The following is a 16,826-nucleotide window of genomic DNA, read 5'->3' on the forward strand; positions in this document are numbered from 1 at the left end:
TCCTAAATGGACATTGAATCTTTGGACACTCACTGTTTTTTAATATATAGTATTTCTGTTTTTGCACGTTTAAAAAAATCTATTCAATATACATAATTGATTTACTTGTTTATTTATTATCATTATTATTTTTTTATTTCTCTGCTAGATTATGTATTGCATTGAACTGCTGTTGCTAAGTTAACAGATTTCACATCACATGCCAGTGATTATAAACCTGATTCTGATTCTGACAACTCTCCTTGGCAGGTGAGATTTGTGGCTGTGAAACAATCTCAGGTTCTGGAGCCTCCTCCGTGGTAGTTGTAGGAATTGACTCTGAGACTGCACGAAGTTGTTCTGACAGTGGTAGCCACCTTACTTCTGCCATCTTCTTCTTCTAAATTGTGCATCTTGATTCTGGTGCATTTGGTTCATTGGAATATTCTCTTATTATCCTTCTATTTCTCCCTTTACAATTGGATCTCTCCTCTTGGTTTACTCATTTACATCATCTGATGAATCCCTTGTTTTCCCAATCTCCATTGACCCCTTTCTTCTTGGCCTTCCATTCATCTGGCTGGGCTTTGGTCTTTGCATCTACTTTTGCAAGTAGCATATTGTCTCCCATTTGAAGTTCATGCAATAATCCTAATACACGTAGAGTAGTTTCTGACTCTTAATTCTCACAAAGGCAGAAAGCTTGCAACTTTCCTGAAGCTACTTGAACTTTCTTCCAGCTTTACACAAGTAACTGCCTGATAAACATATCAGAAGCATTCTCAGATATGTTGCCTAAAAAAAACTGTTGTAATTGGACCACTGCTTTCATAAATTTCATGCTAACTCTGAGCAACATGGTCCTTCCTTTGTCCAATAAGCTTTCCAGCCATAGCCACAGAGGTTGGCACCAACACCTGTACGTCCTCTGATGGACAGCAGTTCACGGTGTTCGGAATGGAGACGGTTGTAGCATCATCCAGTATCTTTCCTAATTCACTTTCAGTCAACTTCACTATGGGGGGCGTGCATTCAAATGGAGGGTGGATTTCCAATCAAGTTTTAGTTATCTCGGCCAGTCACATCCCCACAATGTTGGTCCTCTTGTTTTCACCACATACAAACTCAGTGTAGCTTGAGGGTTGTTGAATTTCACAGTTACAATGTCATTCTCACAGGAGTTATCTCTTCTGCAGTGTGAATTCTTAGTTGGATATCTGCAGGCTTCAATTCAATATCTTTGAACTGTCTCTCAAACTCATATTGTTGAGTGACTGGAACAGCTGAACCAGTGTCTAATTCCATTTTAATTAACTTGCCGTTCAATTCTGATGTAAACCACACTGCTTTTCTATTACAGGGTCATAGAGAGGTACAGTGCAGAAACAAGCCGTTCGGCCCATCTACTCCATGCCAAAACCAATTAAATTGCCTACTTCCAACAACCTGTACCAAGACCATAGCCATCCATATCCCTACTATCCATGGACCTGTCCAAACATGCCTTAGACCTTGAAATCGAGCTCACATGGACCATTTGCTCTGACAGCTCATTCCACATTCTCATGACCCTCTGCGTGAAGGAGTTTCCCCTCATGTTCCCCTTAAACTTTTCACCTTTCACCTAACCTCAGTGGAAAAAGCCTGCATGCACTTACCCTATCTATACCCCTCATAATTTTGCATACCTCTATCAAATCTCTTGTCAATCTTCTATACTGTAAAGAATACAGTACTAACCTATTCAATCTTTCCTTGTAACTCAGATCTTCCAGACCTAGCAACATCCTCGTAAGTTTTCTCTGCACTCTTCCAACCCTGTTTACATTGTTTCTGAAGGTAGGTGACCAAAACTGCACACAATACTCCAAATTAGGCCTCACCAATGTCCTGAAGAATTCAACATAACATTCCATCTTCTGTACTCAGTGCATTGATTTATGAAGGCCAATGTGCCAAAAGCTTTCTTTACAGCTCTATCTACCTGTGACGCCACTTTCAAACTTTCAATAAATTATATTCCCAGATCCCTCTGTTCTATCACACTCCTCAATGAACTTAACTTTCAGTGTGTAAGACCTACCTGGATTGGTCCTACCAAAATGCAAAACCTTTGTCTGCATTAAATTCCATCTGCCATTTCTCAGCCTATTTTTCCAGCTGGTCCACATTCCTCTGCAAGCCTTTCTCACTGTCCACTACACCCCAAGTCTTGGTGCCATCTGCAAATTTGCTGATCCATTTAAACACATTATCATCAGATCTTTAATTATAGATGACAAACAGCAAAAGACACAGCACTGATCTCTGTGGCGCACCATTAGTCACAGGCCTCCAGACAGCGAGGCACCCCTCTACTACCACTCTCTGGCTTCTCCCACAAAGTCAGTGTCTAATCCAATTTACTACCTCATCTTGAATGCCAAGTGACTGAACCTTCTTGACCAGCCTCCTAAGTGGGACCTTGCCAAATGTCTTACTAAAGTCCATTTAGCCAACATCCATTGCCTTGCCTTCATTAACTTTCTGGTAACTTCTTAGAAAAACTCTAAAAGATTGTTTAGACAAGACTTCAGACATCCCACCCTGCAAAAACTCATTTCAGGGAGGTAGCAACCACGCCCCCCCCAAGGGTGTATGTATGTATACAGGACGTTTAATTATGAAAGAACACAACAATTTATTTGATCACATATTGAAACTCTTTACACACACACACACACACACACACACATATATTCCTTGTTGAGTATTTTGTTGGCAGTCTTAATGCTAATAGCTAAATGCGAATGCAAATAGCTTTTCTATTTTTTTTGTAAACTTTCCTTGTACTGTGATGTGGCTTGCTTGGCAGATTTGAGCATTTTGCTGGAAGTCTCAACTTTATTGCAGTCTGTGTCAGTGAACTTGTTAATTTAGCAAGGCATCAGATTATATTTTCATTGGCTTGTTCCAATATTTTATATTTTCTTTTTTTGGAACACTCTGCCATGGCGCTGCAGGACACTAAACTGAACTGATGGACAATGAAAGAGAGTGAGTGGTCGACTCTAAAGACCGCCCACAGAGAAAACTGATAGGTCTCCTTAGCACAAAGAGAGACCAATCAGGATGCTCTCTCTGTCACTCTCTTTTGCTACATCTGTCACTCGCTCTCTCAGGCAGACTCAACATGCAGAAAGCCATCCTACCTATCCTTAATCAATCCATGTCCATCCAAATACTTATATATCCGGTCCCTTAGAATACCTTCCAATAACTTTCCTACAACTGACATTAGACTTGCCAGCCTATAATTTCCTGGTTTCTGGTTAGAGCTTTTTCTAAACTGTGGATAAACATTGGCTTTCATCTAGTATCTCTGCTAGGGCCCCAGCAATTTCTGCACTTGCTTCCTGTAGGGTCCAAGGGAACACCTTGTCAGGCCCTGTGGATTAATCATCCTGATTTGCCTCAGGGTAGCAAACACCTTCTCCTCTGTAATCTGTACAGGGTCCATGAAGTTGAAGCCGCTTTGCCTCACTTCTTTCGACAGCTGTAAATACAGATGCAAAGAATGCATTTCAAATCTCCCCCATGCATGGATTACCATCCTACTGCTCCAGAGGAACAATTCTTTCCCTAGCAATGCTGCTGCTCTTAGTGTATCTGTAGAATCCCTTAGGATTCTCCTTCACCTTGTCTGCTAGAGCAACTTCATGTCTACTTTTAGCCCTCCTGATTTCTTTCGCAAGCATTCTCTTGCATTTCTTGTACTCAATAAGCATCTCATTTGTTCCTACCTGCTATACACCTTTTTTCTTTTAAACAGGGCCTCAATATCTCCCGAAAACCAAGGTTCCCTATACTTGTTATCTTTACCTTTTATTCTGCCAGGCACACAGAAGCTTTGTACTCTCAAAATTTCACTATTAAGGGTCTCCCACTTTCCAAGTACAATTTTGCCAGAAAACAGCCTGTCCCAATCCACACTTGCCAGATTATTTCTGAAACCATCAAATTTGACCTATGTCCAATTTAGAATATCAACGCACAGACCAGACCAATCTCTTTGCATGTTCACTTTGAAACTATTGGCAGTGTGGTTGCTGGATGCAAAGTATTTCCCTAGGTGAACGTCTGTCACCTGCCCTGTCTCATTCCCTAAGAGCAGATCCAGTACCACATGACCTCTTGTTGGGACTTCTATGTACTGATGAAGGAAACTTTTCTGAATGCATTTGACAAACTCTATCCCATCTAGTCATTTTACAGAACGGGATCATTAATTTTCACATTGTTAATCTCAAGGCTACACAATTCTGTGTCATTCTCATCATTATCAGATTTTTCACTAAACAACATACAAATCAATGCTCTTTTTGAAAATGCAACAAACTTGTATTTTTTTCTCTTTCTCTGTGCAGTCTATTTATTTTTGTTGGTAGCTATGTCGTGTTCATTTTATAAATACTTTGTCACCAATGTTATGTTTTGTAACTTCAAAAAATTAAACTAATTGAAAGGAAAGACATGGGGGTCCAAAATGCAGGTGTACACTTTGCCTTTATTTGAAGTGACACTTGCACGTATCATACTGATGCACCATCAATAACTCTCGGAGACTGGAAGTGAACGATAGGCTTTTATTAGCAGTAAAAAGGGACCACGACATCTTGGAGACTGGGGGGTGGGGGTGGGGAGCAGTGCCTCCAATCGCCTTTATACCGGAGCCTGTGGGAGGAGCCACAGGAGCAGTCAGCAGGGGGCGTGTCCAGACAGGTATATGTTGTTCACCACATTCATCCCCCCTTTGTTTTAAAAGAGAGGCCCCACGGGGCAAAGTTTCTTACAATTATATTTACAGGTCAAGTCTATCAGGCAGTCGAGTCTGTTGCTGCGATCTACGTAGCACCGGTGGTGATTGCACCGGGGATGGTGGTTATGCTGGCTCCGGCCTGACTTGAGGTGTCAGCCTGTTAGGCATCGTAATCCCTCATGTGCGTGCGTGGCGCCCGGTATGGGAGTGTCATGAGGAGTCTGTGTAGGGCTTGGTGTGCGCGGTGTCTCGTGGGTATATACATCGGTGGGTACGGGGTTCAGAATCACCGTGGAGTGTTTGGGGTAGGGGTCTGGTGCTCCTGCAGGCGCCAGGTTGTGGACGGAGACCGTGTCCTTCCGCCCATCAGGTAAGACCATATAGGCATACTGGGGGTTCGCATGAAGTAGGTGAACCCTCTCGACCATTGGGGTGTTTATTGCTCCTCACATGTTTCCGGAGCAGCACTGGCCCTGGGGATGTCAGCCAAACCGGTAGGGTGGTCCCAGTGGCAGACTTCCTGGGAAAAGAAAAGAGTCGCTCATGAGGGGTGGCATTGGTGGACGTGCATAACAGGGAGCGGATGGAGTGGAGTGCCTCGGGGAGGACCTCCTGCCAGCAAGAGACCGGCAATCCCTTTGACGAGGGCTAAGAGTGTAGCCTTCCACACTGTGGCATTCTCCCTCTCCACCTGTCCATTTCCCCGGGGATTATAGCTCGTGGTCCTACTAGTAGCAATACCCCTAGCCAATAGGTACTGGCACAGCTCATCACTCATAAACGAGGACCCTCTATCACTGTGGATATAGCAGGGATATCCAAACAGAGTGAAGAGCTGGCGCAGGGCTTTTATGATGCCAGCTGGGTGGTTGCTGGATCATAAAATGATCTGATGGACGTGGCAGTGGTATCGGGGCAGGGGATGGCAAAGGGGAGCCGCGAGTACTCATCGATTATGTTGAGAAAGTACACATTGCAGTCGGTGGAGGGAAGGGGGCCCTTAAAGTCGACACTCAGTCACTCAAAGGGGAGGGTGGCCTTCATAAGTTGTGCCTTTTCAGGACAGTAGAAGTGCGGTTTGCACTCAGCGCAGACTTGGCAGTCCCTGGTCATTGTCCTGATCTCCTCAAGGGAGTAAGACAGGTTCCGGGCTTTCACAAAATGGTAAAGCCAGGTGACCTCCGGGTGGCAAAGATGTGCATGGAGGGCGTATAGCTGGTCGAGCTGTGCGCTGGCACACGTTCCCCGGGATAGGGCATCAGGGGGCTCATTGAGCCTTCCAGGCCAGTACAGGATGTCATAGATGTAGGGGGAGAGTTCTATTCTCCACCTCAAAATTTTATCATTTTTGATTTTGCCCCGCTGTTGGTTGCTGAACATTAACGCAACTGAGCGCTGGTCAGTCAGCAAGGTGAACCTTTTGCCGGCAAGATAATGCCTCCAGTGCCTAATAGCTTCCACTATGGCCTGGGCTTCTTTCTCTACCGCGGAGTGCCGAATTTCAAAGCCTTGAAGGGTACGAGAGAAGAATGCTACTGGCCTGCCTGCCTGATTGAGGGTAGCAGCCAGCGCAAAGTCGGAGGCGTCACTCTATACTTGGAAGGGAATGGTCTCGTCCACCACATGCATCATTACTTTGGCAATGTCCCCTTTAATGCAGCTGAAGGCCGTGCGGGCCTTGGCTGAGAGGGGAAATGTGGTGGACTTGACCAGAGGGTGGGCCTTGTCTGCGTGGTGAGGGACCCATTGGGCATAATAGGAAAAGAAGCCCAGGCACCGTTTGAGGGCTCTGAGGGTGGTGGGAAGAGGGAGATCCAACAGGGGGCGCATACGGTCAGGGGCAGGGCCAATGACTCTGTTCTCCACGACATACCCAAGGATAGCAAGTCGGGTGGTTCTGAACACACACTTGTCCCTGTTATAGGTAAGGTTAAGAGCTTTGGCTGCTTGGAAAAATCATTGGAGGTTGGTGTCATGATCCTGCCAGTCATGACCGCAGATGGTGATGTTATCCAGATATGGGAACGTGGCCTTCAGTTGGTACTGGTCCACCATCTGGTCCATTTCCCTCTGGAAGACAGAGACACCATTTGTGACACTGAAGGGGATGTGCTGGGCTCAATGATCCCCTCCCTGAGTAGCCGCTGCACCTCCGACTTAATGAAGGGTCTGTCCCCCACGCTCTACCTCATGCTTTTAGTTGCCACAGGTTTACACTCGGGGGTCAGGTTGGCGAACAGCGGTGGGGGAGGGATCTTGAGGGTGGAGAGGTTGCAAGTGGTGCCTGTAGCGCGGCTGTTGGCATGGTGTTGAATGGGATGTGCGGGTCAGTAGCGGGGTATGTGACGAAGTCCCACAGAACTGAGGATTTCTGACAGTGATTGGTGGGAGGGGTCCGTCATACTCCATTGTCACACTTTTCAGGTGGCTCTGGAAGTCGAGCCCCAATAGCACAAGGTCACACAGTTGAGGCATGACCAGTAACGCAAAGTCCCGATATTCTGTGCCCTGCACCTCCAATGTCACTACACAGCCCCCCCGGATGTCTGTGGAATGCGATCCAGAAGCCATGGTGACCTTCTAGCTTACCAGCCGTGTCACGAGGCCGCAGCGTTGCACCATGTCCAGGTGAATAAAACTCTCAGTGCTGCCCGTGTCAAACAGGCAGCTAGTCCTGTGCCCCTCTACCAGGATGTCCATCAGTGACCTTGCGAGCTGGTGTGAAGCCCTTTGGTCAAGGGTCACGGAGGCCAGAGTTGAATCGCCATCTTGGTGCCCAGTAAGCACCTGTGGGTCGGAGGTGGGGCAAGGTGGCACCGACAAAGATAGCCGCCCCCATGCCTCGCACATGGCGGGCAGGCAAGATGGCGGGGACCAAGATGGCGACCCCATGCCTCGCACGCGGCGCTGCTCGACCCTGCTCGTGGTTTGAATTTACAGGCCTTGGTGAAGTGGCCCTTCTTTCCGCAGCTGGAGCAGATAGCTTCTTGGGCCAGGCAGCATTTTTGGTGGTGCTTTTCAAGTCTGCAGAAGTAACACCGCATGGACTTCTGACTAGCAGCAGCCGTGGTCAACTCGTGGGCGAGTTGAGGGGACTTCACGGACTCGTGACTGGCAGCAGCCGTGGCCAATTCGTGGGCGAGTTGCGGGATCTGTTGCGTCCATGAGGCCAGCAGGAGATCGCGCGCCTGGACAGCGTCAGCGTTGTGCAGAGCTGGCTCCATCGTGTCGGCCAGCTCGATTGCCGAATGTAAGGTAAGATCAGGGTGTTCCAGCAGCCGCTGGTGCACGTTCACTGACCTGATCCCCATAACGAAGGTGTCTCTTACCAGCAGTTCCGCATGCTGTTCCGCCGTCAGTCCCCTGCAGACCCCTGTAGGGTCCGGATAAACTCAGCACTCAACTCTCCGGCCCACTGCCGCCATGTCGCTAAGCGATGTCTTGCGTAGACAGTGTTCACCGGCCGCCGGTATTGCCTTTTGAGGGCATCCATCGCACCCTGGTAGTCCGTTTGGTCTCTGATCATGGAGTAGACCGTTGGACTGACCCTGGAGAGGAGAACCCTGCACATCGTGGAAGGGTCGGTCACATGAATCTCCTCCAGGTACGATTCGAAGCATGCTAGCCAGAGTTCGAAAGCGTCGCCGGCTTCCTGGGATTGAGGGTCGAGATCCAATCTGTCGGGTCGTAAAATGCTCTCCATGTTTTAAAATTGCTGCTAATAAAATTGATGCACCATCAATAACTCTCGAGACTGGAAGTGAATGATAGGCTTTTATTAACAGCAGAAGGGAGCTTGACATCCTGGAGACTGAGGGAGGAGCAGTGCCCCAATCGTCTTTATACAGGGGTCTGTGGGAGGAGCCACAGGAGCAGTCAGCAGAGGGCGTGTCCAGACAGGTATATGTAGTTTACCACACATACGTATGCAATTAATGTATTTTTACATATAACCTGTAAATATGGGGGTGGAACTTAGAACACAATGGATGCTGGCTGTGTCCCCAAAGACCTAAGTTCCTTAGGCAGAGAACTTGGAAAAAATGACGCAACAGACTTTTAACATCGTAAATCAATGAGTTGTTTGTGATGTCTCCCCTCTCGCTGTGATGCAGGGGCACCCCCTTTTCCCTTATTAGGGAGAGAGCCTGTAGTATGTCGAAATAGCGAGTGAATGAGTAGTCCTTGTGGTACTGCAAGTCTGTGTCCTTATTGATGCTTTGCTGCACGTTTGAGGGATTGGTAGTGGGTGCCAATGCATTTTTTGCTTTTGGGGGAGGGGGAGGGTTTGTTGCTTTGCTGCTGCTTACATGTGGGAGGGGGAGATGAGGGGGCTTTGGGGTTCTAATATTTAAATGTCATTCATTCTTTGGGGCACTCTGTTTTTGTGGATGGTTGCGAAGAGAAAGAATCTCAGAATGTATACTGCATAGATTTCTCTGACATTAAATGTACCTTTGAAACTTTGAAAATAATTATTTAAACAAACAGGAAAACATAATCTATATATACTTAAGGTTACTAAAATATAACTTAAGTATTAAATAGACCTCACTGGCTTTCTCCTGTCTCATTTTACCTCACCTTATCAGTATAATCTTCTGCTCCTTTCATGCTGAGACATTTATCCATACACTCATAGATTCATCTAACTTCATGCCCCTGATAGTAAGCTTCACATTCAAAATTCAAAGTAAATTTATTATCAAAGTACATGTATATCACCGTACACTAGCCTGAGATTTATTTTCTTGTGGGCATTCACATTGACTTCAAAGAAACTCAACAGGCTCAATGAAAAATTGCATGCAAAGACTGACAAGCAACAAATTGTGCAAGTACAGAAAAAAGGAAAAAAACTAAAAAAAATTAAAAATGAGTAATAACTGTTGAGAATATGAGTTGTAGAGTCCTTGAAAGTGAGTCCATAGATTGTGGAATCAGTTCACTGGGAAGTCCTCCTTCCTCAGCTCCCAACCAAATTTTTTTCTGACTGCCTTATACTTTATTTACTTTATATACTTTATACGTCTTATACTGAGTTGTAGTTAGCCCAAGCAGACCCATCTTCTCTACATCCATATAACAGGGCCCCTTCATTACATTCTCTATTAAGATAGTTTCATGGAGTTACAACTCCTTTCAAAATAATTATCTCTGAGACTAAGTTCTTAATATTGCACTGGAAGGCCAATAAATGCAGATCATCTTGACTCCCTTTTCTTAGATGTATACGTATGGCTACTTGTTGCATTTAAACCATAAAACCAATGAGATAATTGAGATAAATCTGCAAAAGACCTGTACTGTGTCATTGCAATGCCATAGCAAGCACAATGACATCACAGGGTCTGTAGTGCAGGTAGGCCACTGAGATGTTGACTGAAGTACTGAGACAACGCCTAGAACACTGTGTGGAACTAATTTCATTAGTTAAGGCAGGATGTTAATGCATTGGAAGCAGCTCAGAGAAAATTCTAAGGTTTAGAACGGGTGGGTTGTCATATGAAGAAGGGCTGCTATCTGCTGGATCTTGGAACAATGAGAAGTGACTTGATTGAAATATTGTATGTACGATCTTGAAGGGTCTTGACAGGATAGATGTGGAGAGGATATTTTCACTTACGGGAGAATCTCAAATTAAGGGTCACTTTTTAAAAATAGGAGGTCAGCTTTTAAGACATTTTTTTTTCTCAGGGGAATTGTAAACCTGAAATTTTCTTTCTCAAAGGGAGGATCCTGGACAGCAGCTCACCAACATAAGTCAGCAGTACAGACACTCCCCTCCATCCTCTGATTCCACAGCCTGTGGACTCTCTTTCAAGGATTCTACAGCTCATGTACTCAGTATTATTTATTTATTATTATTTGCTTTTGTAGTTAGTCTTCTTTTGCACATTGATTGCTTTTCAGTCTTTCCCTCTGTGTAGTTTTTCATTGATTCCATTGTATTTTTTGTTTTATTGTGTAGGCCTGCAAGAAAATGAATCTTGAGGTAGTATACCCTGATGTACATGTTCATTTGATAATAAATTTACTTTGAACTTTGAACTCCACTCTGAGTGCCAAAGTCTCACAGCCCTTTGCAGTGCATCAGTCAGCCTGTCGCTCCGTTTGGATAGTAGGATCGAATGACTGGCCAATTCCTTCTAGTGGCCAGGCACCCATTCAGCAATAAATATTTGCACTGAAATTGAGTACTTAATGTAGGAAAATGGCTCAAAAAAGTTTCACATAAACAGAAGCTTGGCTGAGTGATTACAGGAAGTTTTACACTTTACATGCAAATGAATGGCAGTAAACTACTTTCTTTCTTTTTCAATCTTTTTATTGATTTTCACATATACACAAAAAAAATAACATAGTAATAAGTAAATTATAAATACAATAGACTTGAAATCACATTGATAATAAGATAATAATATCCTACTAAACATCAACAAAAGAAAATACCTTAATCAAGTCCACATGATTATATGAAAAAAAAAACAAAAATAACCATTAAAAAAGAAAAAAAAATATTAAAAATATGTGAGAAAAAAATATATATTAAAAAAAAATAAAACACTAAACTAAACTAACATGGGCAATAATAACAGTTTACAAGTATAAGATAGTGTCAAAGAACTCCGGAGGCAGTAAAGTACTGGAGTCTACTCCATCATTCAATAGGTTAACAACCTTCTGCTACCACTGGAAATCTTTCATCCCCCCCACCCCCCAGCTTAATCAGAATCTAACGACCTTTGTTCAGCTCTTTGAGAAAGAGAGTTCTAAAGATTCAGGATCTCTTGAGAAAATATAGTTTCATTTCATAAATAAATATTCATTTATTTTCAAGCAGAGAACATTAGTTGTTAATTAATTCCCCCTCAAGAGGAAACATTTTCTCTGCATGCACCCTTCCATGACCCTCAGGAACTTATCTGTGACAAAGATAATTTTTTTATATTAAGATACAATGCAGATTAGGCCCTTCCAGCCCTTCGAACTGCTTCACCCAGCAAACCACCTATTTAAAGCAACACGTGCAAAATGAACTCAACAGGACAGACAGCATCAATGGAGAAGAGTAAACAGTTAACTTTTCAGACAGAGAACCTTCAACCCACTTATTTAATCTTAGCCTAATCAGAGGGCAATTTACAATGACCAATTAACCTACCAACTGGTATGTCCCCAGACTGTGGGAGGAAACTGGAGCATCTGAAGGAAACCCACATGGTTATGGGGAGAAAGTACAAACTTCTCACAGACAGCGGAAGGAATTGAACCTGGGTCACTAGTACCATAAAATGTTATGCTAATCACTACGCTACCGTGTCTCCTCTCACACTTATAAATTCTATCAGATACAAATACAATCAGTCCACCCTTTTCTCAGAAGGCAATTTACCCATTCCACGTATCAGTCTACTGTGATGAGTTTCAGGGTTTGGTCATGGTTAGAATCAACTCCTGCCTAAGCAATGATCTGGACCTGTGGATGCAATCTCACTGGCTCTCCACTCAGCCTAGGATCCCCTGGACAATAGCAATATCTACAGTATGCCAGGCTGCTGGTTATTGACTTTAGCTCAGTGTTCAACAGTGTTCATACCCTTAGTTCTAATCAAAACGGACCAAAACCTGGTCCTTTGCACCTCTGCTTGCAACTGGATCCTTGACTTCCTCACAATGAGGCCAAAGTCTGTGCAAATTGGAGATAATATCTCCTCCTCACTGACGGTCAACACTGGCACACGCTTGGGATGCATGCTTAGGCCTCTGTCCTCCTCTCTCTACACCCATGATTATGTGGCTAGGCACAACTCAAACACCATCTATAAATTTGCCAATGACACAAATATTGTTGGTAGGATTTCAGATGGTGATGAGGAGGTGTACAGGAGCAAGATAGATCAGCTGGTTGAGTGGTGTCGCAGCAAAAACCTTGCACTCAACAGTCAGTAAGACCAAGGAATTGATTGTGGACTTCAGGAAGGGGAAATCGAGGGAACATACACCAGTCCTCATCAAGGGATCAGAAGTGGAAAGGGTGAGTAGTTTCAAGTTTCTGGATGTCAACATCTTTGAGGATCTATCCTGGGCCCAAAAAGTTGATGTAATTACAAAGAAGTTACAACTGTGGCTATATTTCATTATGAGTTTGAGGAGGTTTGGTATATCACCAAAGACATTTGCAAATTCCTACAGATGTTCCATAGAGAGCATTCTAACTGTTTGCATCACTCTCTGGCATGGAAGGGACACTGCAAAGGACTGGATAAAGCTGCAGGAAGTTGTAAACTCTGCCAGCTCCAACATGGGTACCAGCCTCCCCAGCATCCAGGACACTTAGTAAAGGCCATGCGTCAAAAAGGTGGCACCCATCACTAAGGACCCCCATTATTCGGATAAGCCCTCTTTATATTGCTACCACCAAGAAGGAGGTACAGAAGCCTGTTAACACACATTTAATGTTTAAGGAACAGCTTCTTCCCCTCCACCATCAGATATCTGGATGGACAATGAACCTATGAACACTACCTTAGTATTTTTTCCTCTTTTTGCATGACTTACTTAATTTAATTTTCTTTTTTTTATATACTTCATATTGTAATTTACATATAAGACCATAAGGCCATATGATATGGGAGCAGATTTGACCCATTGAATTTGCTCCGCCATTTTATCATGGCTGATCCATTCTTCCTCTCAGCCCCAATCTCTTGCCTTCTCCCCATCTCCCTTCATGCCCTGATCAATCAATAATCTATCAATCTCTGACTTAAATATCTGTAAGGACTTGCCCTCTACAACTGCACGTTGCAATGAATTCCACAGATTTACTACACTCCAACTAAAGAAATTCCTCCTCATCTCCGTTCTAAGGTTGCCCCTCCACACTGAGGCTGTTTTCTCTGGTCCTAGACTCTCCACCACAGGAAATGTTCTCTCCACATCCACTCTATCAAGACCGTTGACTATTTGATAGGTTTCAATTAGATCACCCCCTCATTCTTCTGAATTTCTAGTGAATACAGGCCCAGAGCCATCAAATGCTCTTACTGCAGGTCTTTCAATCCTGGAATCATTTTCATGAACCTCCTTTGAACCATTTTCAGTGTCAACACATCCTTTCTAAGACAAAGGGCCCTAAACTGCTCACAGTACTCTAAGTGAACCTCGGCAGTGCTTTATAAAGTCTCAACGTTATATCTTTGCTTTTATATTCTAGTCATCTTGAAATGAATGATAACATCACAGTTGCTTTCTTCAACACAGTTTCAAGCTGCAAATTAACCTTTAGGGAATCCTGCACAAGGACTCCTAAAGTCCTTTGCACTACAGATTTTTTTCTATTGAATTTTCTCTCCATGTAGAAAATAGTCTATGCTTTTACTTCTTCAACCAACGTGCATGACCAGACCTTTCCTGACTTAATAGTCCATTTACTACTTCTTTGCCCATTCTCCTAATCTGTCTAAGTCATTCTGTGGCCTCTCTACTTCCTGAAAACCACTTGCCTCTCCAGCTATCTTCGTGGAATCTGCAAAGTTTGCAACAAAGCCATCAATTTGATCATCCAAGTTAATGATATATAATGTAAAAAGTATCAGTCCCACACAGACCCCTGTGCAATTCTACTGGTCACAAGCAACCAACCAGAAAAGGCTCTCTTTACTCCTACTCTTTGCCTCCTGCCAATCAGCCACTGCTTTATCCATGATGGTATCTTTCCTGTAATACCCTGGGCTCTTAACTTGATAAGCAGCCTCATGAATGCCACCTTGTTAAGGCCTTCTGAAAATCCAAGTACACAACATCATCTGATTCTCTTTTGTCTGCCCTGCTTGCTATTTCTTCAAAGAATTCCAACAGATTTGTTAAGCATAGTTTGGTTGCTATAGTAGGTGATTTTAACTTTACGCACATTGCCTGGGACTCCCATGCTACAAAAGGACTGGTTGGGATGGAGTTTGTTACATGTGTTCAGGAATGTTTACTTAATCAGTGCGTAAAAGTCCCAATGACAGTGTGCGATACTGGATCTACTATTAGAGAATGAGACAAGACAAATGACGTAAATTTGTTTAGGGGAACACTAGACATGTAGTGATCATAATGCCATTAATTTCAAAGTAAATAAGGAAAAAGGTAGGTCTGGTCCATGGTTTGAGATCCTAAGTTGGTGAAAGGCCAACTTTCATAGCATCAGAAATTATCTGGAAAGTGTGGATTGGGGCAGGCTCTGGCAAAAGTGTACATAGTAAGTGGGAGGCCTTCAAAACAAAACTGAAACTTTGAGAGTACAAAGCTTGTATGTGCCTGTCAGAATAAAAGGTAAACATAATAAAGATTTTATGGAACCTTGGCTTTCAAGAAATTGAGGCCCTGAATTAAGAAAAAAGGAGGTGCATAGCAGGTATAGGCAGGTTGGAACAAGTGAGGTGCTTATACAGTATAAAAATTCAAGAGAACACTTGAAATCAGTAGGAATAAAAGAAGGGATGAGGTTGATTTAGCAGGCAAGGGGAAGGGAAATCCTAAGGGATTCTACAGATATGTTAAGAGCAGCCGGATTGCTAGGGACAAAATTGGTCCTTTGAAAGATAAGAATGATAATCCATACATGGAAACAAAAGAGATGGGAGTGATCATAAATTAATTTTTTTACATCCGTATTTACTCAGGAGATGGACACACACAGGATCTATGGAAGTGAGGCAAAGCAGCATCAAGTTCATGGACCCTATACAGAATATGATGAAGAGGTCTTTGCTGTCTTGAGGCAAATTAGGGTGGATAAATCCCCAGGATCTGACAAGGTGTTCCCTCGGACCCTGTGGGAGGTAATTGCAGAAATTGCCGGGGCCCTTGGATAGATATTTAAATCATCCTTAGTGATAGGAGGATTGGAGGATAGCTAACACTGTTCCTCTGTTTAAGAATGGCTCCTAAAATAAACCAAAAAAAAATATAGGGATAGAAAGCATGGCTTTGCACATGGTACATCGTGTCTAAACAATCTTACAGAGTTTTGCGAGGAAGTTACCAGGAAAGTTGATGAAGGCAAGGCAGTGGATGTTGTTGGTGACCTCTGCCTTAAATATTTTTAAAGATGTGGCCTTCACAGCTGCTTGTGGCAACAAATTCCGCAGATTCACAACTCCCTGCATAAAGAATTTCCACCTCATCTCTGTTCAAAACAGATACCCCTCTATTCTGAGGCTGTGTCCTCTGGTCCTAGGCTCTCCCACCATAGGAAACATCCTCTCCACATTCACTTTATCAAGACCATTCATCATTCGATAGGTTTCAATTAGGTCACCCCGAATTCTTCTAAATTCTTGTGAATACAGGCCCAGAGTCATGACATACCCTTCCTATGACAAACTGTTTAATTTTGGAATCATTTTCATGAACCTCCTTTGAGCTCTCTCCTATGTCAGCACATCCTTTCTAAGGTAAGGGGCCTATAGCTGCTCACAATCCTCCAAGTGAAGCCTCACCACTGCCTCAACATTACATCATTGCTTTTATATTCTAGTCATCTTGAGATGAATGCTAACATCGCTTTTGCCTTCCTCACCACAGACTCAACCTGCAAATTAACCCTTAGGTTAATGAACAAGAACAAGAAGTCCCTTTACGCCTCAATTTTTTTTTGTTCTTTTTTTATTTAGAAAATAGCCCACACTTTTATTTCTTCTACCAAAGTGCATGACCATACACTTCCCGACACTGTTATTCCACCTGCCACTTCTTTACCCATTCTCCTAATCTGTCTAAGTCCTTCCGTGGTCTCTCAACTTCTTCAAAACTACCTGTCCCTCCACCTACCTTCATATCATCCACAAACTTTGCAACAAAGCCATCAATTTCATCATCCAAGTCATTGACATATAACATAAGCTGAATCTGTCCTAACACAGACTCCTGTGGAACACCACTAGTCACCGGTAGCCAGTCAGGAAAGGACCTCTTTATTCCCACTCTTCTTATTATTATGTATTGTACTGCACTGCTGCACAAACTAACAAATTTCAGCACATATGCAGTGATA

The 16,826-nt window shown here is 43.5% G+C and overlaps 1 long non-coding RNA gene across 1 annotated transcript in view; it reads left to right on the forward strand.

Annotated features, from left to right (window-relative positions):
* Nucleotides 1-16,826, forward strand: part of LOC132400841 (uncharacterized) — a 101,968-nt gene that overhangs the window by 15,474 nt on the left and 69,668 nt on the right. Inside the window, exon 2 of the long non-coding RNA XR_009514411.1 lies at nt 12,637-12,815. This is a non-coding gene — a long non-coding RNA (uncharacterized LOC132400841). The remainder of the gene's footprint in view (nt 1-12,636; nt 12,816-16,826) is intronic.

This window comes from Hypanus sabinus, chromosome 10 (genome assembly GCF_030144855.1).
Source record: "Hypanus sabinus isolate sHypSab1 chromosome 10, sHypSab1.hap1, whole genome shotgun sequence".
Classification (NCBI taxonomy): Eukaryota; Metazoa; Chordata; class Chondrichthyes; order Myliobatiformes; family Dasyatidae; genus Hypanus; species Hypanus sabinus.